This window comes from Scyliorhinus torazame, chromosome 12, assembly GCF_047496885.1.
Source record: "Scyliorhinus torazame isolate Kashiwa2021f chromosome 12, sScyTor2.1, whole genome shotgun sequence".
Classification (NCBI taxonomy): domain Eukaryota; kingdom Metazoa; phylum Chordata; class Chondrichthyes; order Carcharhiniformes; family Scyliorhinidae; genus Scyliorhinus; species Scyliorhinus torazame.
In genome coordinates, this window is record NC_092718.1 from 150856897 (window position 1) to 150883801 (window position 26905).

Below are 26905 nucleotides of genomic sequence, written 5' to 3' on the forward strand. Positions count from 1 at the left end.
TACAATTCAAGGTCTTGCACAGGGCGCACATGGACCGGAGCAAGGCCTCAGTAAATTTTTCGGGGTAGAGGATAGGTGCGGGAGATGCGCGAGAAGCCCAGTGAACCACACCCACCTGTTTTTGGTCATGCCTCGGCACTGCATGGGTTCTGGGTGTGCTTTCGAAGGTCGTGGGGGTCCAGGTCGAGCCAAGCTGGGGGTTGGCTATATTTGGGGTTGCAGAAGAGCCGGGAGTGCAGGAGGCGAGAGAGGCTGATGTTTTTGGCCTTTGCGTCCCTAGTAGCCCCGGCGAAGGATATTGTTATTGTGGAAGGAAGCTAAACCCCCGGGCGTGGAGGCCTGGATAAACGACATGGCAGGGTTTATAAAACTGGAACGGATAAAGTTCGCACTAAGAGGTTCGGCTCAAGGGTTCACCAGGCGGTGGCAACCGTTCATTGACTATCTCGCAGAACGATAAAGGAACTGGGAAAGTAGCAGCAGCAACCCGGGGGGGGGGGGGGGGGGGGGGGGGTGGAGGGCTCGGGTGGGTCCTCAGGGGTGTTTTTGTATGGATATTTTTACTAGGATATGTATATTGGCTTGTTTGACTTTATTATTTGGGAGAGTTAATATTTTGTTATGGCAGTTGCCATTTAGTTTATATATTATTTATTTTGTTAAAAAGCGGTCACTATTATTTATATTGTTTTATTGTTGTAAAAAGGGAAAATATTTTGTACTGTTTTGTTTGGCCGAAAAAAAATTTGAATAAAGTATTATTTTTAAAAAAAAGAGTGGGAAGGTTGGTACCTGCTTCCGCCTAAAGTCCCGTACCTGTAAATATCGGAATTCATTTCCCCCAGCCAATGCAAACTTCTCCTCCAGCGCCCTCATACTCGGGAAGCTACCTTCCAAGAACAAGTCTCCCATCCTCTCAATCCCCGCTCTCCGACAAATTTGGAACCCCCCGTCCACCCTTCCCGGGGCAAACTGAAGATTATCGCAGATTGGAGACCACACCGATGCCCCCTCTGCTCCCACATGTCTCCTCCAGTGCCCCCCGACTCTCAGGGCCGTCACTACCACTGGACTGGTGGAGTACCATGCCAGAGGGAACGGCAGGGGCGCCGTCACCAGTGCCCCTAAACTTGTGCCCTTACACGAAGCCGCCTCCATGCGCACGCACGCCGGCTCTCCCCCCGCCCCCCACCACACCAGCCACCTCCTAACCATGGCTATGTTAGCCGCCCAGTAGTAATTACTGAAATTTGGCAGCGCCAGCCCACCATCTCCCTGACTCCGCTCGAGCATTGCCCTCTTCACCCGCGGGGGCTTGCCCCCCCCCCCCCCCCCCCCCCCCCTCCCAAAGCCCACAAAATCTTATTGATCCGCTTAAAAAAGGACCACGGGATGAAGATGGGGAGGCACTGGAAAACGAAAAGGAACCTCGGGAGGACCGGCATTTTTACCGACTGCACCCTACCCTCCAGAGACAACTGGAGCACACCCCATCTCCAGAAATCCTCCTTCATCTGGTCCACCAACCGGGTCAGGTTCAATTTGTTTGGCCTATCCCAGTCCCTCGCCTCCTGAATACCCAAGCACCTAAAACTGTCCCCTACCACTCTAAACGGAGCTTTCCCCAGTCTCCTCTCCTGACCTCTCGCCTGAACCACAAACAACTCGCTCTTCCCCATATTAAGCTTGTACCCCAAAAACCAGCCGAATTCCCCTAAGATTCCCATAATTTCTCCCATCCCCTCCATTGGGTCCGAGACATACAACAGTAAGTCATCCGCATACAGCGAGACTGTGCCCCCCCCCCCCCAAACCAAACCCTTCCAACCCCTTGAAGCCCTCAGAGCAATTGCCAGTGGCTCTATCGCCAGCGCAAACAGCAGTGGGGAGAGGGGACATCCCTGTCTCGTCCCCCGGTGTGGTCTGAAATATTCCGAAGTCGTCCTATTTGTCCGTACACTAGCTACCGGAGCCCGGCACAGCAGCCTAACCCAGTCAACAAAGCCCCTTCCAAACCCGAACCGCTCCAGCACATCCCATAAGTAATCCCACTCGACCCGGTCAAAGGCTTTTTCCGCGTCCATCGCAACCACCACTTCAGCTTCCCTACCTTCCGGGGGCATCATGATCACATTTAGCAACCTTCTCACATTGGCCCCCAGCTGCCTACCCTTAACAAACCCTGTCTGGTCCTCCCCTATAACGTCCGGTGCACAGTCCTCAATCCTAGCGGCCAGAATTTTGGCATCCATGTTCAACAAGGATATCGGCCTTGTCCCTTTTCAGAATGAGCGAGATCATGCCCTCTGACATCGTCTGGGGTAACTCCCCTCTATCCTTGGCCTCGTTAAAGACCTTCAACAGTACCGGCCCCAATATTCCGGAGAACTTTTTATAGAACTTGACCGGGTACCCGTCCGGTTCCGTGGCCTTACCCGACTGCATGGCCTTCAAACCCTCCCCTATCTCCTCCAGCCCTTCTATCCATCTTCGGGAAAGTCAACCCATCCAAAAAGTGCCTCATCCCCTCCCATCCAAAAAGTGCCTCATCTCCTCCGGCCTCACAGGGGGTTCCGACCTGTACAACCTACTATAAAAGTCCCGAAAGGTCTTGCTCACTCCCGCCGAGTCCCCAACTAAGTTCCCATCCCCGTCAACAACTCTCCCTATTTCCCGAGCTGCCTCCCTCTTTCTGAGCTGCTGTGCAAGCACCCTACTGGCCTTCTCTCCGTGCTCGTAAATCGCCCCCTTCACCTTTCTGAGCTGCTCCACCGCCATTCCTATCGTTAACAAACCAAATTCCGCCTGCAGCCTCCGGCGTTCCCTTAACAGCCCTGCTGAGGAGCCTCCGCATACCTCCTATCCACTCTTAGGATCTCTTTTACAAGTCGGTCCCGTTTCTGTCCTATCCGTCCTGTCCCTGTGAGCCCAAATCGAGATCAGTTCTCCTCTCATCACTGCCTTCAGCGCTTCCCAGACCACCGCTGCTGAGACCTCCCCCGTGTCGTTTACCTGCAGGTAGTCCAACATGCATTTCCTTAACCCCTCGCACACCGCTTCATCTGCCAACAACCCCACATCCAATCTCCATTGCGGGCGCTGCTTGCTAAACCATAGGTTCTTTTGTCATCCTTTTTAAGTTACTATTACATCAACGTGGAGACTGCCTATAGAAAGATTACTGAGAGGAATTTCCGGTTTAAAGACTGGCCTCTGACCCTTGTTGATAAATCAAATTAATTTAAAATAGTTTTTCAAAAAAGCTTTTAATATTGAGCACAATGAAAATTATCAAATTTAGCCATTGAATTTACTTTTATGTTTCAATGCCGTACTGAAAATAAAATTCCAAATCTTAGACACTGAAACAACAACAGAAATATTTGGAGATATTTCCAAGTGTGTCTGGCTGCATCTGTGGAGAAACAGATTTAACATTTCAGGTTGCTGATCTTTCTTCAGAACGCCTGTTAATGTAAAACTTTTATTTCAGATTTCCAGCATTTGCTTTTATTCTTCAGAGACTGAAGCAATGTTTGCCTGCATGCACCAAGACCTGGACAGCATTCAAGCTTGGGCTATTAAGTGGAAGTACCATTAGTGCCACACACGTGTAGACAATAATCATCTTCAATAGAGGGAATATAAAGATTTCCTTTTGACGCCATTGGCTTTACAATCGCTGAGATTTCCACCACCAAGTGTTCAGGAAGGTAGCTCACCACTGGCCTCTCTGGGACAATTAGGAATCGGCAATAAACTGATTTTGCCGGTAATGGTCACTTCTATGAACAAAAAATATCATCAACTTTAAACAAAAAGTATATATTTATTAAAAATTTTACAACAAAATTTTCAACCTTACAAACAAACCCCCCCCCCCGCGTAACACACAAGAAAGAAAGCTTGCATAGCAAGACATGAACATGGCAAGTCAATATGATACAGAACTTTGTACATTGGATTCCTCCCGTACATTTCAGTTTTCCGGATCATTCATGTATTTTCTTGCTCAAATGCCCTCCAGAAACCCCCCCCCCCCCCGAGCTGCTGCTGCTGCCTGACCTTCATCTAACGCTCCGCGAGATAGTCTAGGAACGGTTGCCACCGCCTGTAGAACCCCTGCGCAGACCCTCTCAAAGCAAACTTTATCCTCTCCAACTTGATAAACCCTGCCATATCATTTATCCAGGCTTCCACGCTGGGGGGCTTCGCCCCTTTCCACATTAACAAGATCCTTCGCCGGGCTACTAGGGACGCAAAGGCCAGAATACCGGCCTCTTTCGCCTCCTGCACTCCCGGCTCGTCCGCTGCTCCAAATAGTGCTAGCCCCCAGCTTGGCTTGACCCGGACTTTCACCACCTTAGATACTGTTCTCGCAACTCCCCTCCAGAACCCCTCCAGTGCCGGGCATGACCAAAACATATGGACATGGTTCGCCGGACTTCCTGAGCACCTCCCACATCTGTCCTCCACCCCAAAGAACCTACTCAGCCTCGCCCCCATGATGTGCGCTCTGTGAACTACCTTAAACTGTATCAGGCTGAGCCTGGCACACAAGGAAGAGGAATTAACCCTACTTAGGGCATCAGCCCACAGCCCCTCCTCATTCTCCTCCCCCAGCTCCTCTTCCCATTTACCCTTCAGCTCCTCTACCAAAGCCTGCCCCTCTTCTTTCATCTCCTGGTATATCGCTGACACTGTGCCCTCTCCGACCCATACGCCCGAAATCACCCTGTCTTGAATCCCCTGTGCCGGGAGCAGCGGGAATTCCCTCACCTGCCGCCTCACAAACTCCCTTACTTGCATGTACCTGAAAGCGTTTCCCGGGGGTAGCCCAAACCTCTCCTCCAGCGCCCCTAAGCTCGCAAACGTCCCATCATGAACAGGTCCTCCATTCTTTTAATCCTTGCTCTATGCCAGCTCTGAAACCCCCCGTCCACCCTTCCCGGGACAAACCGATGGTTGTCTCTGATCGGGGACCACACTGAGGCTCCCATCGCACCCCTGTGCCATCTCCACTGCCCCCAGATCTTTAGCGTTGCCGCCACCACTGGGCTCGTGGTGTACCTTGTCGGCGAGAGCGACAGCGGTGCCGTCACCAGCACCCCCAGGCTCGTTCCTTTGCAGGACGCCATCTCCAACCTCTTCCATGCCGCCCCCTCTCCCTCCATCACCCACTTACGGATCATCGCCACGTTGGCTTCCCAGATTCAGCAACGCCAGCCCTCCTCTATCCCTACTTCGCTCCAGGAACCCCCTCCTTACCCTTGGGGTCTTACTCGCCCACACAAAGCCCATAATGCCCCTGCCTACCCTTTTAAAAAAAGGCCTTGGTGATCACAATTGGAAGGCATTGAAATACAAAAAGAAACCTTGGAAGGACCACCATTTTAATCGACTGTACCCTGCCCGCCAGCGAGAGCGGCAACATGTCCCACTGTTTAAAGTCCTCCTCCATCTGCTCCACCAGCCTCGTCAAGTTAAGTTTGTGGAGGGGCCCCAGTTCCTAGCTACCTGGATCCCCAAGTATCGAAAACTCCTATCCGCCCTCCTCAGCGGCAGGTCGTCTCTCCCTCTTCCCTGATCCCCCGGATGCACCACAAAGAGCTCGCTCTTCCCTACATTGAGCTTGTAGCCCGAGAAGTCCCCAAACTCCCTTAGGATCTGCATGACCTCCACTGGGTCCGCCACATACAGCAACAGGTCGTCTGCATACAGCGACACTCGATGCTCCTCTCCCCCTCGGACCACCCCCCTCCATTTCCCAGACTCCCTTAATGCCATGGCCAAAGGTTCAATTGCTAGTGCAAACAACAAGGGGGACAGGGGACACCCCTGCCTCGTCCCTCGATACAGCCGAAAATAGTCCGACCTCCGCTGATTCGTAACCACACTCGCCACCGGGGCTCTATATAGTTTAACCCAACTGATAAACCCCTCTCCAAAGCCAAACCTCCGCAACACTTCCCAGAGATACTCCCACTCCACTCGGTCAAAGGCCTTCTCCGCGTCCATAGCTGCCACTATCTCTCCCTCCACCGATGGCATCATTATCACATTTAGGAGCCTTCGCACATTGGTATTTAGCTGCCTACCCTTTACGAATCCCGTCTGGTCCTCGTGAATCACCCCCGGGACACAGTCCTCAATCCTCGTAGCCAACATTTTTACCACCAACTTAGCATCTACGTTGAGGAGCGAGATCAGTCTATACGACCCGCATTGCAGTGGGTCTTTATCCCGCTTCAGCATCAAAGAGATTGTCTCCTCCGACATTGTCGGGGGCAGGGTCCCCCCCCCTCCCTTGCTTCATTGAAGGTCCTTACCAGCAACGGGGTTAACAGGCCTACATACTTCCTATAGAACTCCACCGGGAACCCATCCGGCCCCGGGGCCTTCCTTGCCTGCATGCTCCCCAGTCCTTTAACCAGCTCCTCCACCCCAATTGGCGCCCCCAAACCAGCTACCACCCGCTCCTCCACCCTCGGTAACCTCAGTTGGCCCAAGAATCGTCGCATCCCCTCTTTTCCCCCTGGGGGCTGGGACCTACACAGCTCCTCGTAAAAGGCCTTGAATGCCTCATTCACTTTCAGCGCACTCCGCACCGTAGTTCCCCTGCCATCCTTGACTCCACCTATTTCCCTCGCTGCCATCCTCTTACGGAGCTGATGTGCCAGCATCCGACTCGCCTTCTCTCCATATCCCCCTGTGCCTTTCTCCACTGTGCCTCTGCCTTCCCCGTGGTCAACAGGTCGAACTCCATCTGGAGACTTCGTCTCTCCCTGAGTAGTCCCTCATCAGGGGCCTCTGCATATCTCCTGTCCACCCTTAAAATCTCCCCCACTAACATCTCCCTTTCCCTGCCCTCTCTCTTCTCCCTATGTGCCCTGATGGAGATTAACTCTCCCCTGACCACCGCCTCCAGCGCCTCCCATACTACTCCCACCTGCACCTCCCCATTGTCGTTGGCCTCCAGATACCTTTCGATGCACCCTCCCACACACTTCCTCGTCTGCCAGCAGTCCCACATCCAACCTCCACACCAGGCGTTGGTCCCTCTTCCCCCCCCCCCCCAGCTCTAGCTCCACCCAGTGAGGGGCATGGTCTGAAATGGCTATGGCCGAATACTCCGTTCCCTCCACTTTCGGGATCAATGCCCTGCCCAGAACACAAAAAAATCTATCCGGGAGTAGGCCTTATGTACATGGGAGAAAAAAGAAAATTCTCTGGCCAAAGGCCTGGCAAATCTCCACGGATCTACTCCCCCCCCCCCCCCCCCCCCCCCCCCCCCATCTGATCCATAAACCCCCTGAGCACCTTGGCCGCAGCTGGAACGATCTAATGCTGGGTCCAACACTGTGTTGAAATCCCCACCCATTATCAAGCTCCCTACCTCCAAGTCCGGAATATGCCCCAACATCCGTTTCATGAATCCAGCATCGTCCCAGTTCGGGGCGTATACATTTACCAATACTACCCCAGTCCCCTGCAACCTACCACTCACCATCATGTATCGGCCTCCATTGTCCCCTACTATGTTCTTGGTCTCAAACGACACCCCCTTCCCCACCAGTATTGCCACCCCTCTATTCTTCGCATCCAGCCCCGAATGGAACACCTGTCCTACCCATCCCTTCCTTAACCTGACCTGATCTGCCACCTTAAGATGTGTCTCCTGAAGCATGACCACGTCTGCCTTCAGTCCCTTTTGGTGCGCGAACACTCGGGGGCCCTCTCAACCGGCCTATTTAGGCCTCTCACATTCCACGTGATCAGCCGGATTGGGGGGCTAGCCATCTCCTATCTTAGGCCAGTCCTGTGCCCGCACCTCCTCCCGCACCCTCCAGTCCCCCAGACGGGGATCCCCCGCCCCGACCACCTCTTCCATTTTCAGTTCCCCCTCGGCCAGTGCAGCAGCAACCCTATTATTCCCCCCTCTCCCCCCGCTTCCCTCCCCCCCCCCCCCCCCCACTAGATCCGCATCTAGTTCTTTTGCTCCCCCCACACTACTTCCGTGAGTCTGCTGACTCCAGCTTCCCCCCCCTTCCCGTTGATCTCCCCCGTGTGGGAATCTCTCCTCCTCCTTACGTTCCTCCATCCCCCCTCCCTAGCACGGGAAAAAGCCCGCGCTTTCCTGAGCCAGCCCCGCCCTCTGTGGCGCAGCTCCTGTTGCGGCCTTATCCCAGTTCCCCCATCCCCGAGTCTCACCTCCCTCCAGCACCGACGCCCACATTCCCCACTATCTCAGCAAAAGAAAAAAGAACACTTCCCCCAACTCCATCCATCATCCCACCCGTGAAACATTCTTTACCCATATTTACAACCCTGTATACAGTCAACATCTCCCCCACAACCACAGCCCCTCAGTTCAAGTCCATTTTTCGGTTTGGATAAAGGTCCAAGACTCTTCTGGCGTTTCAAAATAGTGGTGTCGGTTCCGATAAGTGACTCACAGTCGCGCAGGCTGCAGCATTCCGAATCTCACTCTTTTTTTATGCAGCACCGCCTTGGCCCGGTTGAAGCCCGCTCTCTTTGCCACCTCCGCACTCCAGTCCTGGTAGACTCGGATCACCGCATTCTCCCATCTACTGCTCCGCACCTTCTTGGCCCATCTCAGGACACTCTCTTTGTCTGTGAAGAGATGGAACCTGGCCACTATCGCCCTTGGCGGCTCGCCAGCTTTGGGTCTCCTCGCCAGGACCCAGTGAGCCCCTTCTAGCTCCAGGGGGCTCCGAGAGACCTCCGCACCCATTAGCGAATGGAGCATCGTGCTCGCTTACGCGCCAGCATCAGCCCCCTCCACTCCTTCGGGGAGACCCACAATTCGGAGATTCTTCCTCCTTGACCTGTTCTCCAGGACCTCTAGTCTCTCGGCCCGCCTCTTGTGCACCACCTCGTGCGCCTCCATTTTTACCGCCAGGCCCAGGATCTTGTTCTCATTAGTTTTATCCCTCACCTCACGGAGCTCCACCGCCTGGGCCTTCTGGGTCTCCTTCAGCCCCTCGATCGCCAACAGCATTGGCGCCAGCACCTCCTTTTTAAGCTCCTCCACGCAGCACGGCCCCCATGCTGCTCGAGCTTCGTCCTCCGCCATCTTGGTTTTTCCCCCTCGTTTTTGTCGCTGCTCCAAAGCCTCTTTCTCTGTCGCTCCACCGCTAATCCCCGCCATACGACGAAAGGGGGGGACCTTACTTCACCTTCCCACACGGGATTCAATCAAAAAATTTCCGTTGGGGCTCCTCTGGAGAGCCCAAAAGTCCGTTATAGCGGGAGCTGCCGAAATGTGCGGCTTAGCTCCGCATCGTCTCAACCAGAAGCCAAAAAAAAATCATCAACTTGAAGAATGTAACTTATCTTTGAGATGTAATCTTATTTGCAAAAATAACCATAGAAATGGTAGCAATATTGTCTTTTCCCATTAAACATTAATATTATGGTGTGTGATTGCAGATTTCTATCCCAAAGGTGAGGTGAAGATTGCGTCAGTCCAGGTGAGTGTATGGTGCTCACTCTGATCCTCACAGTAGTAGACGGTTCTTGAACTGGGTAAACCTTGCGTCCATTACTGCCTTCATTCACTGTGTAGTTGTGTGATGTTGTAGCTTTGGCATATGTTCTTTGCAGGGTGTTATTATCTGCCAAAACTGCTACTATCAATAATTCTGAATTTTGGAGAATTGGAAAATCTTATAAAGGCAGCGCAAGTGGAGTGGGGCAATCATGGGAGTTTAAAATTGTTTTCAAATTAAGGTGACCAAATAAGCGAAAGCAGAGCTGTTGTTGATGCCCCATTAGATAGGATTGATTTATTTTGTGCTGTACAAATTGTTCTGTTTCAGCTGCTTTGTAAAAAGCTACGCACGGAGCATGTGGCGATATTTCGTCTTTCCATTGGACCCCTTAAGTCTTCCCTTTGACTTATACTTGTGCTGTTCTCAAATTGATTAGCTAATTTTAGTTTTGCACTATGTGCAATGTTTTTGGAATCCTGAATTTGCTACTATTAGAATGCCCAATCTTACATTGATGGCTGTGACTGTCATAATGTACACTAGTCATCTTCTGGCAAGATAAGAAATTATTGTAACATATGAAACTTTGTTGTATTCATTTCAGCAATGTGTTAATGCTGTCCTTTTTGAATCAAAACGCTTAAGACTTATTTTTATACTGTATTTTTCATCAGGACATCCAGAATGCTTCACATCAATTAACCTTATTTTTTAAGTACCTTGTAATTTTTGAGACAAATGTAATGGTGAACTTGCATACAAAAATTAGATGAATGACCAGTTAATCTTTCTTGGCAATGTCGGATGAGAAACAAATGTTGGTACCATACCAACAGAACTCCCTAATCTATTTTGCATTGACCTGAATTTGGTTTAAGGTCTCATTTGAAAGATGAGCCTCCGACAACACAACACTCCCTCCAATGTTGCATTACGATATTATATATTCAAGTTTTGGAGTGGGACTTAAACCTGCAACATTTTAACTCCCAAGGTAAAAGGGCTACTGACTGAACCATATTCACTATTAATAAGTCTTGAGCAATGCCTTTCAGCATTGGCGCCCCAGCATATTATGCTTATGGAGGATTAGAATCAATTCAATCCTTATGATGTCCGTCTTAGCTCATGGAAAGTTGCAGATTCAAGAACTGAGAACATAATCTAGATTGACACATCAGTACAGTGCTGAAGGAAGTGCGATACTGAGGCACCTGTTTTCGAATGAGGCAGCATCTGTCCTCTTAAGTGCACATAAAAGTTTCCATGACATTATCTGAAGAAGGGAAGGGCATTTCTCCCAGTACCTTGGTTAACATTACACCTCAGTTTATATTATGGAAGCAGATTTATCTCGAAGATGATGTGACTGCGTAAGTTAGCTGCTACATTTGCCACATCACAACAATGACTATAACGAAGAGAATGTCGTTGACTTCAGGAAGCGTAGTGGAGAACATGCCCCTGTCTACATTAATGGGAACGAAATAGAAAGGGTCGCGAGCTTCAAGTTTTTAGGTGTACAGATCACCAACAACCTGTGCTGATCTCTTCCCCCCCCCATGCCGACACGGTAGCACAAGTGGACAGCACTGTGGCTTCACAGCGCCAGGGTCCCAGGTTCGATTCCCGCTGGGTCAGTATCTGTGCGAAGTCTGCACGTTCTCCCCGTGTCTGCGTGGGTTTCCTACGTGTGCTCCAGTTTCCTCTCTCAGTCCAAAGACTGGTGCAGGTTAGGTGGATTGGCCATGATAAATTGCCCTTAGTGACCAAAAAGATTAGGAGGGGTTGTTGGGTTGCGGGGATAGGGTGGAAGTAAGGGCTTAAATGGGTCATTGCGGACTCGATGGGCCGAATGGCCTCCTTCTGCACTCTATGTTCTATGTAACCTGTTCTGGTACCCCCCCCCCCCCATGCTGACACTATAGTTAAGAAAGCCCACCAATGACCGTACTTTCTCAGAAGTCTAAGGAAATTTGGTATGTCAGCTATGACTCTCACCAACATTTACAGATGCACCATAGAACACATTCTTTCTGGTTGTATCACAGCTTGGTATGGATCCTGCTCTGTCCAAGACCGCAGGAAACTACAAAAGGTTGTGAATGTAGCCCAATCCATCACGCAAACCAGCCTCCCATCCATTGACTCTGTCTACAATTCCCACTGCCCCAGAAAGGCAGTCAGCATAATTAAGGACCCCACGCACCCCGGTCATACTCTCTTCCACCTTCTTCCGTCAGGAAAAAGATACAAAAGTTTGAGGTCACGTACCAAACAACTCGAGAACAGCTTCTTCTCTACTGTCATCAGACTTTTGAATGGACCTACCTCGTATTAAGTTGATCTTTTCTCTACACCCTAGCTATGACTGTAACATTACATTCTGCAGCCTCTCCTTCCTTCCGCATGTACGGTATGTGTTGTCTGTATAGCATGCAAGAAGCAATACTTTTCACTTTATACTATTACATGTGACAATAAGTCAAATCAAAATATTTCAAAAATACTTCACTTGCTGGTGAGACACTGGAGGGTGTGAAAGTTCTGTATAAGTCCAAGTTCTTTCCTTCTCTGTTGTGGATTTGGTAATCTGATGCCTGAGCCTGTCACTAAAACTCCAGAGTGCTACTGCTGATTGACCAGCCAGCCCTAGCTGCTTATGGGAATTGAATTGACAGTTCTATCACTAAGATATGGCTCCTCAGTCAAATAATTTTTTAAGTCATGTCCTGACTGGTAGTTTAGGTCTAGATATGTGAGCAACTGAAGCCAATACCTATGGTAGTTTTATTTGTGCAACTTCAACAGGGTCAGAAACTTGGTTTTTGATAAGTTACCTGGAATTGGGTAAATGGTGTTGGTTACAATGTATAATTCATATCTGTTTAATGGAAATTGCACTTGTGCGGATTTCTCAGTAACTTTTAGACTTCTGTTCACGTTGATGTGCTGAGAGGTGGCACTCTGAACCAGGACAAGTTAGCACTGTTGCTTCACAGTGCCAGGGTCCCAGTTTCGATTCCTGTCTTGGGTCACTGTCTGTGCAGAATCTGCACGTTCTCCCTGTGTCTGTGTGGGTTTCCTCCGCGTCCCCCAGTTTCCTCCCACAAGTCCTGAAAGACGTGCTGTGAGGTAATTTGGACATTCTGAATTCTCCCTCGGTGTACCCAAACAGGCGCCGGAATGTGCCGACTAGGGACTTTTCACAGTAACTTCATTGCAATGTAGTGTAGGCCTACTTGTGACAATAAATATTATTATAAAAAAGAAAGACCCTTTTAATTGAATTTTGCCCAAATTTAAAGGGAAAAATCCCTCAACAGCTTACGGAGAGATGCCAGCGAACAGGAGCTCGAGGGACCGAAGAGACGGCAGAAGTGTCAGAAAGAGCCACGACCAGCAGGCAGACGGGACAGCAGACCCACGAGGTGAAAGGGCCCCAGCCACTCAGGAGACAGGGCGGCCAACGACTGGAGCATCAGCCTCCCCACCACCTGGAGACAGATAGAAGAGCTACCTTATGAAGGAGCTGACCGCCATGAAGGAGGCGATCAGGCTAGAAATCCAGGTATGGATCAAAATATTGGTAGCAGAGGCAATGGCCACCATGCAGAAGGCAATCGATGGGCTGGGGAAAAAGTGGCAACCCAGGAGAGGATGATCCTCAACCTGGAAAAGCCCTCGATGGACCAGAGCAACAGAATCGGCGCCCTGGAGGCAGAGGTAAAAAGGTTGGTGGCGGCCCAGGGGAACCTATGGGGAAAAGTAAAGGACCAGGAGAACAGGTCCCGATGACAAAACATAAGGATCATGGGCCTACCCGAAGGCATTGAGGGCAAAGACTCGACGGACTACGTTGCCCAAATGCTGGGCAACTTAGTAGAGAGATAGCTTCTCCAAACCCCCAGAGCTCGACAAGAATGCACAGGTTGCATAGACCAAAACCCAAGGCCGGGAAGCAGCCGAGGGCGATTATCACTAAGCTCCACCGCTGCCAGGGCCCTGCTAGGATCCTGTGGTGGGCATGGCAAACAAAAGCAGGTACCTCGGAAGAACATAGAATCAGAATTTACCAGGTCATTGGAGCATAACTAGCAAAATGCAGGGCATAACTAGCAAAATGCAGGGCCGAGTTTAATCAGGTGAAATTGACCCTGTACAAGAACGGGGCACGTTTCGATGCTGTTCCAGAATGAGCATTACTTCAACTCCCCAGAGTAAGTGAATACGTTTGTTAGAACCAAGGGCCTGGACAAGGGACGGGCATGGCAATGTTGAGAGTTATACAGAGAAACTCTGAAAGAGCAAAACATTCATTGGACAGTGAGCATGTTTGCGCTGGACTGTGCTGCCTCCTTCCAATTATAAAGGGAAGACTGGACCTTAGAAAGGAGCGGGGACTGGGGGTAGGCAGGTGAGGGTTTAGACAGGGAGAACGGACAGTCAGCGGGCATAAGGAAGGGGCTAGACCAGCTCAAGGAGGAGGGCCACCACACAAGCAGAAATGGCTAGTATGTGAAGGTGGAAAGTAAGGGAAACCGCAGCGCACCTCCCAGCAGGGAGGGAGCACCTGGTCGGGAGTGGGGCACAGGGAGGGGTGAGGTGGGAAGGGGGGGGACAGGAATGGGAATGGGGGAGATTGGGGGGGGGGGGGGAAGGGAAAGGGACACAAAATGAACTGAGAAGGAAAAATAAGCTGGGTATCTTACAGGCCTCGGCGGGTGAGGAACAAGATGGCGCCGTAAGCAGCACTTTGGGGGGGGTCCCCGAACAAAGTGAACCCTGGAGTGCAGGGGCACAGCCACGTGGTATAAACAGAGTTGGTGGACATGGTGGATGCCCTCTGGGCAAAGGGAAACCCCGGAGTGCAGGTGCCCGGCCTCATGGTGAGAAAGGTGACCGTGTTCATTTTGGACGGCCCCCTAACAAAGAGAAACCCCAGAATGCAGGGGTGCGTCCACCAGGTAAGTATGGTTGATCCCGCAGGAGTGTGGGGCCAAAAGCCCCCACCAGGATTATCACCTGGAATACTAGGGGACTTAATAGCCCGGTGAAAGATCCGGTGTCTTCGACCATCTGAGAAGCCTGAAAACTGACATAGTCTTCCTACAGGAAACACACTTGAGGGAGAAGGAGTGTCATGTGAGAGTACCTTTAGGAAATGGGTGTTTAAGAAATGTGCCTTTAAGAAATTGAACTGCTCATGTTACCGAAGTGATGTCAGAGTGTGGGGGGAACTGAGCTATATTTCTGCTTTTTGAGTTTCAGTTTGAGAGAGCAGCTTGGGTGTGTCTGTGTGTTTCCAGTGTGCTGCATGAAGAAAACAAGAGGCTGTAGCTGAAGTAACCAAAAGCAGCAGCACAGTTGAACCTGTTCTCACTACATATATATTATTGAATGTAACCTAATGTGCTCCTGTTTGAAGGTTGGTTAAGTCTTTTGGATGTTAAAAGGACAGCTGAAACGATTACTTAGTCTTTGGGGGTTATCTTTGAATTGATGGGTGTTAAGATATTCAATGGTTGTTTTAAAAAGGTTAACTTGAGTTCATAGAATAAACATTGTTTTGTTTTAAAATACACTTGTCCATTTATGTTGTATCACACCTGTAGAGTGCGCCGTGTGCTCCCCACACCACAATTTATTAAAAGTTGTGTGTCAGTTGAACTCCATGCTACACTTTGGGGTTCTTTAAACTTTGACCCATATCAGGACTGACTGCGAATAAGAAAGGGCTGGGTGGGACAGGCGTATCACTCGTGTTACGGGACGAGGGCTAGGGGAGTACCTATATTGATTAGTAACAGAACGAGGTTCACGGCGACAAGGACAGTTACAGACCAAGGGGGACGGTATGTCATGGTCAGCGGTGTCCTAGACTGGGCACCGGTAGACCTGGTTAATATGTGCGTGCCGAAATGGGACGACACGCTTTATAAAAAAGACCATGACAGAATTCCCCGACATTGACATGCACCAACTGATCATGGGAGGGGCGACTTCAACTGTGTACAAGACCCATTGACAGACCAATCGAACCCCAGACCGGGTAAAAAAAAAAAAGGTAATGGCCAGGGATCTGGCAACATTCTTGGAGCAGATGGGGCGGGGGGGACTCGTGGAGGTTTCTGCATTCTTCTTTTCGCCGGTCCACAAGGCATACTCGAGCATACATTTCTTTGCAGTGGGGAAAGCAGTGCTTCCAGGAATAGTAAGAGCGGAATACTCAGCGATAGTTATCTCCGCTCCACATTATATGGATGCGAGGTTGGAGACGAGTCGTGTCCAGCGTCCCACATGGAGGTTAGACACGGACCTACTGACCAACAAGGTCTTCTGCCAGAAAACATCACAGGCCACAGGCGGGTACGTTGCAAATAACCGGAATGGGGAAGTCTCGCCTTCCACTTTCGGGGAGGCACTTAAGGCGGTGATTAGCGGAGAGATTGTAGCCTACAAGGCATGAAGAGATAGGCAAAACAGAGTGGCCAGGCAAAACTGATCGATTGCATCCTGCGGGTTCAACAGAAAAGGCCTCGACTATAGAGCTTCTGGCGGAGAGGAAAACACTACAAATGGACTTTAACCTGCTATCCACCAGGAAAGCAGTGTACCAACTCTACCAGACACGGGGGACCTTCTATGAGCACAGGGAAAAGGCTGGCCGTCTACTGGCTCACCAGCTGAGAAAGCAGGCAGCCACGATGGAGATAGCAGAGGCAGACCAGTAATCGAGCAAAAAGAGATCAACCGAACGTTTGAGACATTCTACCGAGGGCTATACACCCCCGAACCCTCCCGAGGGGGATGCCGAGATGAAAAGATTCCTCAATGGACTGGACATGCCAGTGGGGACGATAGGCGGAGGGAGCCGGAAGCACCTTTAGGACAGGAGCGATCATGGAGCGTATCAGCTCCATGCAGGCAAAGAAGATGCTGGGACCTGACGGGTTCTCAGCGATAACACAGGCCACGATATCGCTGATATCCAAGATAGACAAGGACCCAAAGTAATGTGGATCATATCGACCCATTTCACTGCTGAATGTAGACGCGAAGATACTCACAAAGGTCCTGGCTAAGAGACTGAAGAACTACGTACCAGAGGTGGTCGCAGAGGACAAGACGGACCAAGGGTCAAGGGCAGCAGCTAACTGCGATCATCCGGTGGCTGCTGAATGTAATAATGATGCCTTCCGGGGAGAGAATACCATAGGTGATTATCTCCCTGGATACAGACCAGGCCTTCGACCGAGTCGAATGGAAGTACCTCATTGAGGTGCTGGAGTGGTTTGGGTTAGGAACAGAATTCACCTCATGGGTGAAACTTGTACAACGCCCCCAAGGCGAGCGTTCCTGTTGAAATGCATACTGATCTTCATCCCCAAGGAGTATTTCCACAAAGTAGACAAAATGATTATGGTGTTTGTGTGGAGGGTGGGTAAGAACCAGAGGATCCCTCCGTCAACGCTGCAAAGGAGGAAAAACATGGGCGGTCTAGCCGTACCAAACCTACAGTCCTACCACTGGGCTGCCACAGCCAAGAGGGTGAGGGGATAGACACGAGAGCCAACCACGGAATGGATGAGGCTGGAGGAGTCCTGCAAGCGAATGATCCTCCAAGCACTCTCCACGCCAGCGTTCCCATCCCCCTCCATCAAAGCACACATCCAGCCCAGTGGTGGTAGCCACATTGAAGACGTGGAATCAAATGGACCTACCAACAGGCCAGGAGCTGAGGCACCTCCAAATTAAACACTTTTTCTCCTTAAGAAGACGGTAAAGTGCCCAAGGACGCCGAGAGAGACACTCTCTCCTAGAGGAGCTAACCAACACTGACAATAAGGAATGGGCGGGGGGGGGGAGAACTGTGAGAACAAATACAGACGGTTACTAGACAGGGCAAGACTATGTTGCTCTTTTTAACCTTAGTTTATTAGCTCTGATTGCGTCACCTTTGCTCACGAGTCGCCAGGTATCTTTCTGATACCGCCACGTGGTTCAAGTTCAAGTTATGATTAATAAGTCAGCACACCGCTTAGTAAGATTGAAATCAACGGTCATTTATTACATACAACGAGTAATGTTTATACAATAATCCTACTATCTATATAGAAACCTATCACTACTGGCCAATACTTAACTTTAGGAAGAGCCCACCAGGTCAGGGAAACGAATGGCTTATCCAATCTGATCTGGCCCGCGGGATTCAAAAGGCTGATACAGGTCGATGGCTAGGAGTCTTTATCAGATAGCGATCGCTGGATTCAAACTTACAGTTGCCGGTTGCTGTTCTTGTGAAGGTCTCGAGCAGGCGAAGAAGGGAGAGAGAGAGATCTGAACTTGGCCCCTCACTTTATAGGGCCCAGGGGCTTCCCGCCTCCCGGGGCGGCCCTTGACCCTGAGTCCCAAGTGATTGGACTTGTTCCCAATCACTGGGTTCGATACGTCCAATTGCGAGGCGATTCCCCGATCGGGGGGTGGTCGTTCACCTGCCTTTGTTTCGGCCACTGCAGGCGCCGACAGGTCTGGCCCGGTATTCAATTGCTAATATGTTGCAATTGTTTCCGGGATAGCTGATTAAACTGCAGATGTCTGGGTTGATGGGCTGCTAATAGTCCTGAGTATCGATGTGGGCCGACTTCCCCAGAGCCGAATCTGATATTCTGCCTGCAGCTGTCCGTTTGTGTCTTGTTACCTGCTTTTCCCATCAGCCTTTCCGGTTAGCCATTTTAAATCGGGTTTTGGCCAAATTAATCGGGAAGCAGCCACTGGACAAAACTAGATGGAAATGGGAGCATGAATTGGGGATGAAAGTGGGTTGGGGACTCTGGAGCGAAGTACTGAGCAGGGCCAATTAAACCTCCTCCTGCGCTAGGCCTAGCCTTATGCAGCATAAAGTAGTGCACAGAGCCTACCTAACTAGAACCCGAAAGAGCAGGTTCTTCCCAGAGGTGGAGGACAAATGTGAATGGTGCCAGGAAGGCCCGGCCAACCATGCCCACATGTTCTGGGCATGCCCCAGACTTGTCGGGTTATGGACAGCCTTCTTTGAGGTGATGTCCAAAGTTGTGGGATGGAGCCCTGCTCGTCAGTGGCAGTCTTCGGGGTATCGGACTAGCCAGTCCTTAATATGGGAAAGAGGGCCGACGCCCTGGCTTTTACATCCCTAATCGCACGCCGGAGAACCCTCCTCGGCTGGCGATCAGCCGCACCACCCCAAGCTCCAGACTGGCTGGCAGACCTGGTGGAATTTCTCCACCTGGAGAAGGTCAAGTACACCATCCGAAGGTCAGACAATGAAGGGGGGGGGCGGCAAAGGAAGAGAGAAAGACAAAGGAGGACACTTTTAAGAGATGGGGGGGGGAAGACTGCACAAAACTAAGCGCGGAGGGGAAGGGCCATGCAGCCCCCCCCCCCCCCCCCAACACCAAACAAGAAAACATTTTTTCAAAACAACGGGGGGTGGGGGGTGGCGGAGGAACAAAACGGAACATGCCTCCAACTGGGGAATGGGGGTGGGGGGACTGCTTGTAAAAACTGTTCTACATAAGACACAAACTAGCTTGTAAATATCAGACACACTTGAGCTGCTACTTTGTAAATACCATGTGCCTTACATGTCAAACTGTTGTACTGTTAAAATTGAAAATGCCAATAAAAATACTTGAGACTTTTAAACACAATGATACTACTTCATACAAATCCTTAGCCAACCAAAAACAGTGCAGGCCACCTTGAATTGACTATGATGCAACAGTTCATAGTCAATGATGCACATAACAAGCCCAGTATTGTCCACATTCTAATCATTGCTGGTTGACTTTTCTGAACAAGGAATTCCTTCTGCAGTTGTCACTCTGCTATTTTCAAAGCAACTGTTCAAACTATGCAGTCTCTGGTTAATTGTTGCAATGTTTCTGGAAGAATGTTACATTCTTCAGGTTATCCTTGAAATGTTTCCATTCGCCTTCTTAGGTACTTTGTAAATGTTCAAATTGAAAAAGGATTTTTAACACTAAGCTTGAAATGTCAATTTAGGAATTCCACCTAATTATGTTAGGAAAATAATTCGAAGGGTGTTCATCAAATGAACAGTTACATTTAGTGGTTTGTATTGTGTGAGAACAGAATTTATAATTTTCCAGAGAAACAAGTAAATACATTAATTTTCAGCTGAATGTTGGGAAGTCGAATGGCATATCTCATAACTAGAATCACAAGTATTTCATCATCAATTGTAAAGAAAGAGATTGTCTTTGCCGAATGTGTGCTTTCCTATTCTGAAATTGAATTAAAACTGCTCCCAGTTTGAAACAACAAACAAAAACAACGAACAAAGAAATGTACAGCACAGGAACAGGCCCGTCGGCCCTCCAAGCCCGTGCCGACCATGCTGCCCGACTAAACTACAATCTTCTACACTTCCTAGGTCCATATCCCTTTTCCCATCCTATTCATGTATTTGTCAAGATGCCCCTTAAATGTCACTATCGTCCCTGCTTCCACCACCTCCTCCGGTCGCGAGTTCCAGGCACCCACTACCCTCTGTGTTTAAAAAAAAAAAAAAACTTGCCTCGTACATCTACTCTAAACCTTGCCCCTCTCACCTTAAACCTATGCCCCCTAGTAATTAACTCCTCTACCCCGGGGAAAAGCCTCTGACTATCCACTCTGTCTATGCCCCTCATAATTTTGTAGACCTCTATCAGGTCGCCCCTCAACCTCCTTCGTTCCAGTGAGAACAAACCGAGTTTATTCAACCGCTCCTCATAGCTAATGCCCTCCATACCAGGCAACATTCTGGTAAATCTCTTCTGCACCCTCGCTAAAGCCTCCACATCCTTCTGGTAGTGTGGCGACCAGAATTGAACACTATACTCCAAGTGTGGCCTAACTAAGGTTCTATACAACTGCAACATGACTTGCCAATTCTTATACTCAATGCCCTGGCCAATGAAGGCAAGCATGCCGTATGCCTTCTTGACTACCTTCTCCACCTGTGTTGCCCCTTTCAGTGACCTGTGGACCTGTACTCCTAGATCTCTCTGACTTTCAATACTCTTGAGGGTTCTACCATTCACTGTATATTCCCTACCTGCATTAGACCTTCCAAAATGCATAACCTCACATTTGTCTGGATTAAACTCCATCTGCCATCTCTCCGCCCAAAGTCTCCAAACAATCTAAATCCTGCTGTATCCTCTGACAGTCCTCATCACCATCCGCAATTCCACCAACCTTTGTGTCGTCTACAAACCTACTAATCAGACCAGTTACATTTTCCTCCAAATCATTTATATATACTACAAACAGCAAAGGTCCCAGCACTGATCCCTGTGGAACACCACTGGTCACAGCCCTCCAATTAGAAAAGCACCCTTCCATTGCCACTCTCTGCCTTCTATGACCTAGCCAGTTCTGTATCCACCTTGCCAGCTCACCCCTGATCCCGTGTGTCTTCACCTTTTGTACTAGTCTACCATGAGGGACCTTGTCAAAGGCCTTACTGAAGTCCATATAGACAACATCCACTGCCCTACCTGCCTCAATCATCTTTGTGACCTCCTCGAAAAACTCTATCAAGTTAGTGAGACACAACCTCCCCTTCACAAAACCATGCTGCCTCTCACTAATACGTCCATTTGCTTCCAAATGGGAGTAGATCCTGTCTCGAAGAATTCTCTCCAGTAATTTCCCTACAACTGAAGTAAGGCTCACCGGCCTGTAGTTCCCTGGATTATCCTTGCTTCCCTTCTTAAACAGAGGAACAACATTGGCTATTCGCCAGTCCTCCGGGACATCAGCTGAAGACAGTGAGGATCCAAAGATTTCTGTCAAGGCCTCCTTCAGTATTCTGGGGTAGATCGCATCAGGCCCTGGGGACTTATCTACCTTAATATTTTTTAAGACGCCCAACACCTCGCCTATTTGGATCTCAATGTGACCCAGGCTATCAACACACCCTTCTCCAGACTCCACATCAACCAATTCCTTCTCTTTGGTGAATACTGATGCAAAGTATTCATTTAGTACCTGGCCCATTTCCTCTGGCTCCACACATAGATTCCCTTGCCTATCCTTCAGTGGGCCAACCCTTCCCCTGGCTACCCTCTTGCTTTTTATGTACGTGTAAAAAGCCTTGGGATTTTCCTTAACCCTATTTGCCAATGATTTTTCGTGACCCCTTCTAGCCCTCCTGACTCCTTGCTTAAGTTCCTTCCTACTTTCCTTGTATTCCACACAGGCTTTGTCTGTTCCCAACCTTTTAGCCCTGACAAATGCCTCCTTTTTCTTTTTGACGAGGCCTACAATATCTCTCGTTATCCAAGGTTCCCGAAAATTGCCGTATTTATCCTTCTTCCTCACAGGAACATGCCGGTCCTGAATTCCTTTCAACAGACACTTGAAAGCCTCCCACATGTCAGATGTTGATTTGCCCTCAAACATCCGCCCCCAATCTATGTTCTTCAGATCCCGCCTAATATTGTTATAATTAGCCGTCCCCCAATTTAGCACATTCATCCTAGGACCACTCTTATCCTTGTCCACCAGCACTTTAAAACTTACTGACTTGTGGTCACTGTTCCCGAAATACTCCCCTACTGAAACTTCTACCACCTGGCCGGGCTCATTCCCCAATACCAGGTCCAGTACCGCCCCTTCCCTAGTTGGACTGTCTACATATTGTTTTAAGAAGCCCTCCTGGATGCTCCTTACAAACTCCGCCCCGTCTAAGCCCCTGGCACTAAGTGAGTCCCAGTCAATATTGGGGAAGTTGAAGTCTCCCATCACCACAACCCTGTTGTTTTTACTCTTTTCCAAAATCTGTCTACCTATTTGCTCCTCTATCTCCCGCTGGCTGTTGGGAGGCCTGACACGTGAAAGTGTGTACACAAGTTGGTGGAGGCAATTGCATTTTTGTACTCTCCAACAGCCTACAATATTATTGCATAACTATTGCTTTTAAAATAACTCTAATATAAACTCAGGAATGAAGTATTGAAATGAAAAAATGCAAATCGCTTATTGTCACAAGTAGGCTTCAAATGAAGTTACTGTGAAAAGCCCCTAGTCGCCACATTCTGGCGCCTGTTTGGGGAGGCTGGTACGGGAATTGAACCGTGCTGCTGGCCTGCCTTGGTCTGCTTTCAAAGCCAGCGATTTAGCCTTCATCGACAACTCCTATTATAGTTTCAGTGATGACTGGAAGATTGAAAGTATATTGCATTCTAAGTATTGGGCAATTTAAGGGTTAAAAGCCTGGGGTTAGATTGTGTTTGACTGCAATGGTCATTTTTTTTTTTTTTACAAATTTTGTTTTGCAGTGCCTGGGTGCTTTTAGCAGCCAAAAGGTGAAATTGACAAAGGCATGTGTTTTTCAGTTTAAGGTAGTGGGTAAGTCCCTGGGGAGTTAGTGCTTTGCAACCTGCAGAGAGAATTTGTTTTTTTAGCTTGGGGAAGATGAGGTCATTGCTGGGTCGAGCAAAGGAATGCCAAGAGACGTTTTTTGAAAAGCTTTAGAGAAGTAGATATTTTGAAGAAAGCTGTGGAGGGTGTTTTTGTGGAGAAACTTTGGAGAGAGGAGTTGAATTTTGATCTGCCTGATGCTGAGTTCACAATACTTCCATTATTCTATCCATATTATAGAAGAACAGGAATATCGGGAGGGACTGAAATATGAACAAAAACCTTGGTAGGGCATTCATCTTGACCATCTGCACATGCCCAGATAATGAAAAATGGGCATCCCATCTTTTTAGGTGTGGCAGCATCTGTGAAAAAAGAAGGGAGCTAAGGTTTCGCGTCTGGATGGCTCTTTGTCAAAGCTCTGACAAAGAGTCATCCAGACTCAATGTTAGCTCGCTTCTCTCCACAGATGCTGTCAGACCTGCTGTGATTGTCCAGCATTTTCTCGGTTTTTTTCAGATTCCAGCACCCGGAGTAATTTGCTTTTACCAACTTTTTACATCCTCTTTCACCCCTCCACCAGGTCCGCCAAGTTCCATTTATACATCGTGGCCCAATCATGAGCTACCTGAATACCCAAGTACCTGAGTCTACTTCTGGCCTGCTTGAATGGAAGGGCACTCAAATCTTCCCTTTTCCCCAGGGCATTAACCGGAAATAGTTCACTTTTGGCTGTATTCAAATTGTAGCCTGAGAACGTACCAATTATCCAATATCCTCAAATTCTTATCCATACACCCGAGTGGATTAGATATATTGAATAACAAGTCATCAGCATACAGCAAAACTCTGTGTTTTCTCCCCCCCCCCCCCCCCCCCCCCCCCCAAACCACAATACCTGACCACTCCACAAAAGCCCAGAGAGCAATAGCCAGAGGCTCTATCGCTAATGTGAACAGAAGTGAGGTTAACGGGCAGCCCTGCCTCGTGCCCCTATATAGCCAGAAATACTCAGAGCAAACCAAATATGTCCTAACACATAGTTGTAGAGGCCCCATACAACAAGCTCATCCATGAGATAAATGTGGGCCCAAATCCAAACCTATTCAACACCTCCAGCAAAAACCTCCACTCTACCCTATCCAAACCCTTCTCTGCATTTAGAGCCACCACAACCTCTGCACCCTCCTCTTAGACAGCGTCATGACAACATTTAATAGACGTCTAATATTACTAGACAGCTGCCGCCTGTTCACGAAACCTGCCTGATCCCCCTCAAGCCGTCGTGCTACGATCTTAGCCAGAACTTTCACATCCATATTTAACAAGGAGATGGACTTCTACAACCCTCACTCCATGTGGTCTTTTTCTTTCTTGTGAACTAACGAAATAGACACCTGAGCCAGCTTGGCCGGTAAGTCCGTTAAAGAGTCCGAGGACATGTCGGGCCAGCTCTGTCGCAAACCATTTATAAAAATCAACCAGGAAACCATCCAGGCCCGACGCCCTTCCTGACTGGATTGCACCAATAACCTCCATTCCCCAATCAACCCTCCTCTAATCCATGCTCTTTAATGAAACTGTGTGCCTCTTCAGGCTAGTGAAATAATGTTCCTTCCCCTTAAATGTCACCCAACGTTTAACCGGATACAGCACGCCAAATCGAATCTTATTTCGAAAAATGGCCTGCTTGAAGCCAGCTCTTTGCTTGGCCAGTTCAGCTCCAATGGGCGGCACGGTAGCACAGTGGTTAGCACTGGTGCTTCACAGCACCAGGGACCCGGCTTGGATCACTGTCTGTGTGGAGTCTGCACGTTCTCCACGTGTCTGTGTGGATTTCCTCCATGTGCTCCGGTTTCCTCCCACAAATCCCGAAAGACGTGCTTGTTAAGTGAATTGGACATTGTGAATTCTCCCTCCGTGTACCCGAACAGGCACTGAAGTGTGGCTCCACAATTTTGTCACTGTGGTCAGAGATCGCCCATTCCACATCCCGAATCATCGCCTCATGCGGCTCCAGGTGCTTTTCCATCCACTCCATGACACCTGAAGAGGGGCAACTGTTCCCTCAATCGCCTTTGACCGGTCTTCCTGTATTTCTCGCCAACGCTTTCTTAGTACCCCTTTTATCAGTCCCATTAGTTACTCTACTGATCATGGGGTGGAAGATGACAACGTCCCCATCAAAGCAAAACTGGCAAAAAAGGAACCAAACCAAATCATTCCTGTAGGAGCTACCCTGTGTGCGGCCGATCAGAACATGGTCACCATCGGAAGTGGGAGGGAATCGTTCTTTCCACACAGTCTTACAAATAAACTAAAATATTGGGGTTTTGTTCCAGTGCCCTAGCCATTGTTGGGGTCTGGACTGGGATCGTAATAAAATTGGGGGCTCCTTTGGGATCTTGCGTATAATTCCTTGTCTGGCTTGAGGTTATTGAACTTAAAGACAGTGAGTGTGTGTGGAACGATTGCATTCTTTCAGTGTTTGAAAGTTAAATGAGGAGTGATTGGAGATGGCTCTTTCATATGCAAAAACTTTTCTGGGTGTGGAAGTGATTACGCGGGATGGTTTATAAAGGGAGACTAAAGCAAAACTTTTGGGTTTGGCAGAGAAGCTGCAGTTAACCCTATCTAAAGGGATGGGGATGGTAGAGATAATACAATCCATAGCTCAATATTTAAATTTGCCAGAGACAGCCTGAATCATTAGAATTAGCTAGAATTCAGTTACAAATAGAAGTGAAGAAATTGGAAATAGAAACAAAGGAGAAGGAGCGATTGGCAGTAGCAGAAGAAAAGGAAAAAGAGGAAGACTTAAGTTGAGGCGATGCGGTGAGCGGTCGCATACAAGGAGATTCCTGTTCAGCGACACGCTTATTTTATTTTTAAAAAGGAAGCGAATTTGTGCCTCCCGGCCTCCAATATGGGATTCTTGCAGGGGGTAAAATCACGCAGAAGACATGTAAAAGCTCCACACCTGATTCGGCAGTACCTCATGGTGAGGGGGGAAAAAACATGGCGGATCCCTCTGGATCGTCGATACCTTTCCTGGAGCCAACAGAAAAATTGATGTAATTCCTTGTGGGAGAGTTCCATAAGCAAAGGCAGTTGATGGCGGGAGATGTTTCTAGGTCAATGGAGGAAGTGGTAACCTCCCCCTTGGTTAACCTTGGAGAGGATTGAGCAGGAGATGGAGGTACAAGGCACGAAGATCCATGAGATGGAAGAAGTGGTCTTGGATCATAGCGACCAGTTTGCCTCTTTGGAGGCTGAGGTTTTGTTCATGTCGATAAGAGCCATGGTTGAAGACCAAGAGAACAGGTTCAGGTGCCGATATCTGCGGATTGTCTGGCTACCGGAGGGCATCAAAGGCTCGAAAGCCACAGAATTTGTGGCAGAGATGCTCGGGAAATTGGTGAGGGAAGGGGTCTTTGTTAACCCTCCCAAGGTGGACCGGACCCACCGGTCACGACGACTGAAACCGAAATCCGGGGATGCACCACGAGCAGTTATAGTCCACCTTCATAGATTTCTCGATAAAAGAGTGGATCTTGAAAAGGGCGGAGGCCGCGAAGGAAAGCTATTGGGACGGGCACCGTTTCCATGTTTGCCAGGACATCGGGGTGGAACTGGCTAAGCGAGGTGCTGGGTTCAACAAGACCAAGAGGGCGCTTTATACAAAAGAGGTGCAATTCGGAATGGTGTACCCAGCTCGACTGTGGGTCACGTTTAAAAACAAGGACCATTACTTTAATTCACTGGAGGATGCGAATGACTGTGTGAGGAGGAGCGGACTAGGAGAAATTTGATTGTGGTTATGGGATGTTTTTTGAATTTTGCATGTTCATGCTTATAGTTCTTGTCACTGTTTGTGTTTTATCTATTTGGGGTTTGTGTTCTTCTTGCACATGATAGCATGGAGTAATTTGATTTGTCAATGAGGGAATATATTTATTTTGCCTTTGTATGCAGAA

At 49.1% G+C, this 26905-nt stretch overlaps 1 protein-coding gene across 3 annotated transcripts in view; it reads left to right on the forward strand.

The window, feature by feature from the left end:
• The window catches only part of LOC140386660 (E3 ubiquitin-protein ligase rififylin-like), a 147288-nt gene that overhangs the window by 14108 nt on the left and 106275 nt on the right, over positions 1-26905 (forward strand). The window contains exon 2 of one of the 3 annotated variants that reach the window (XM_072469190.1): positions 9454-9549. The exons of 1 other annotated variant lie outside the window; for it this stretch is intronic. The gene's annotated coding sequence lies outside the window, so the exon portion shown is untranslated. The remainder of the gene's footprint in view (positions 1-9453; positions 9550-26905) is intronic. One more of the 3 variants, XM_072469187.1, reaches the window with a different exon arrangement.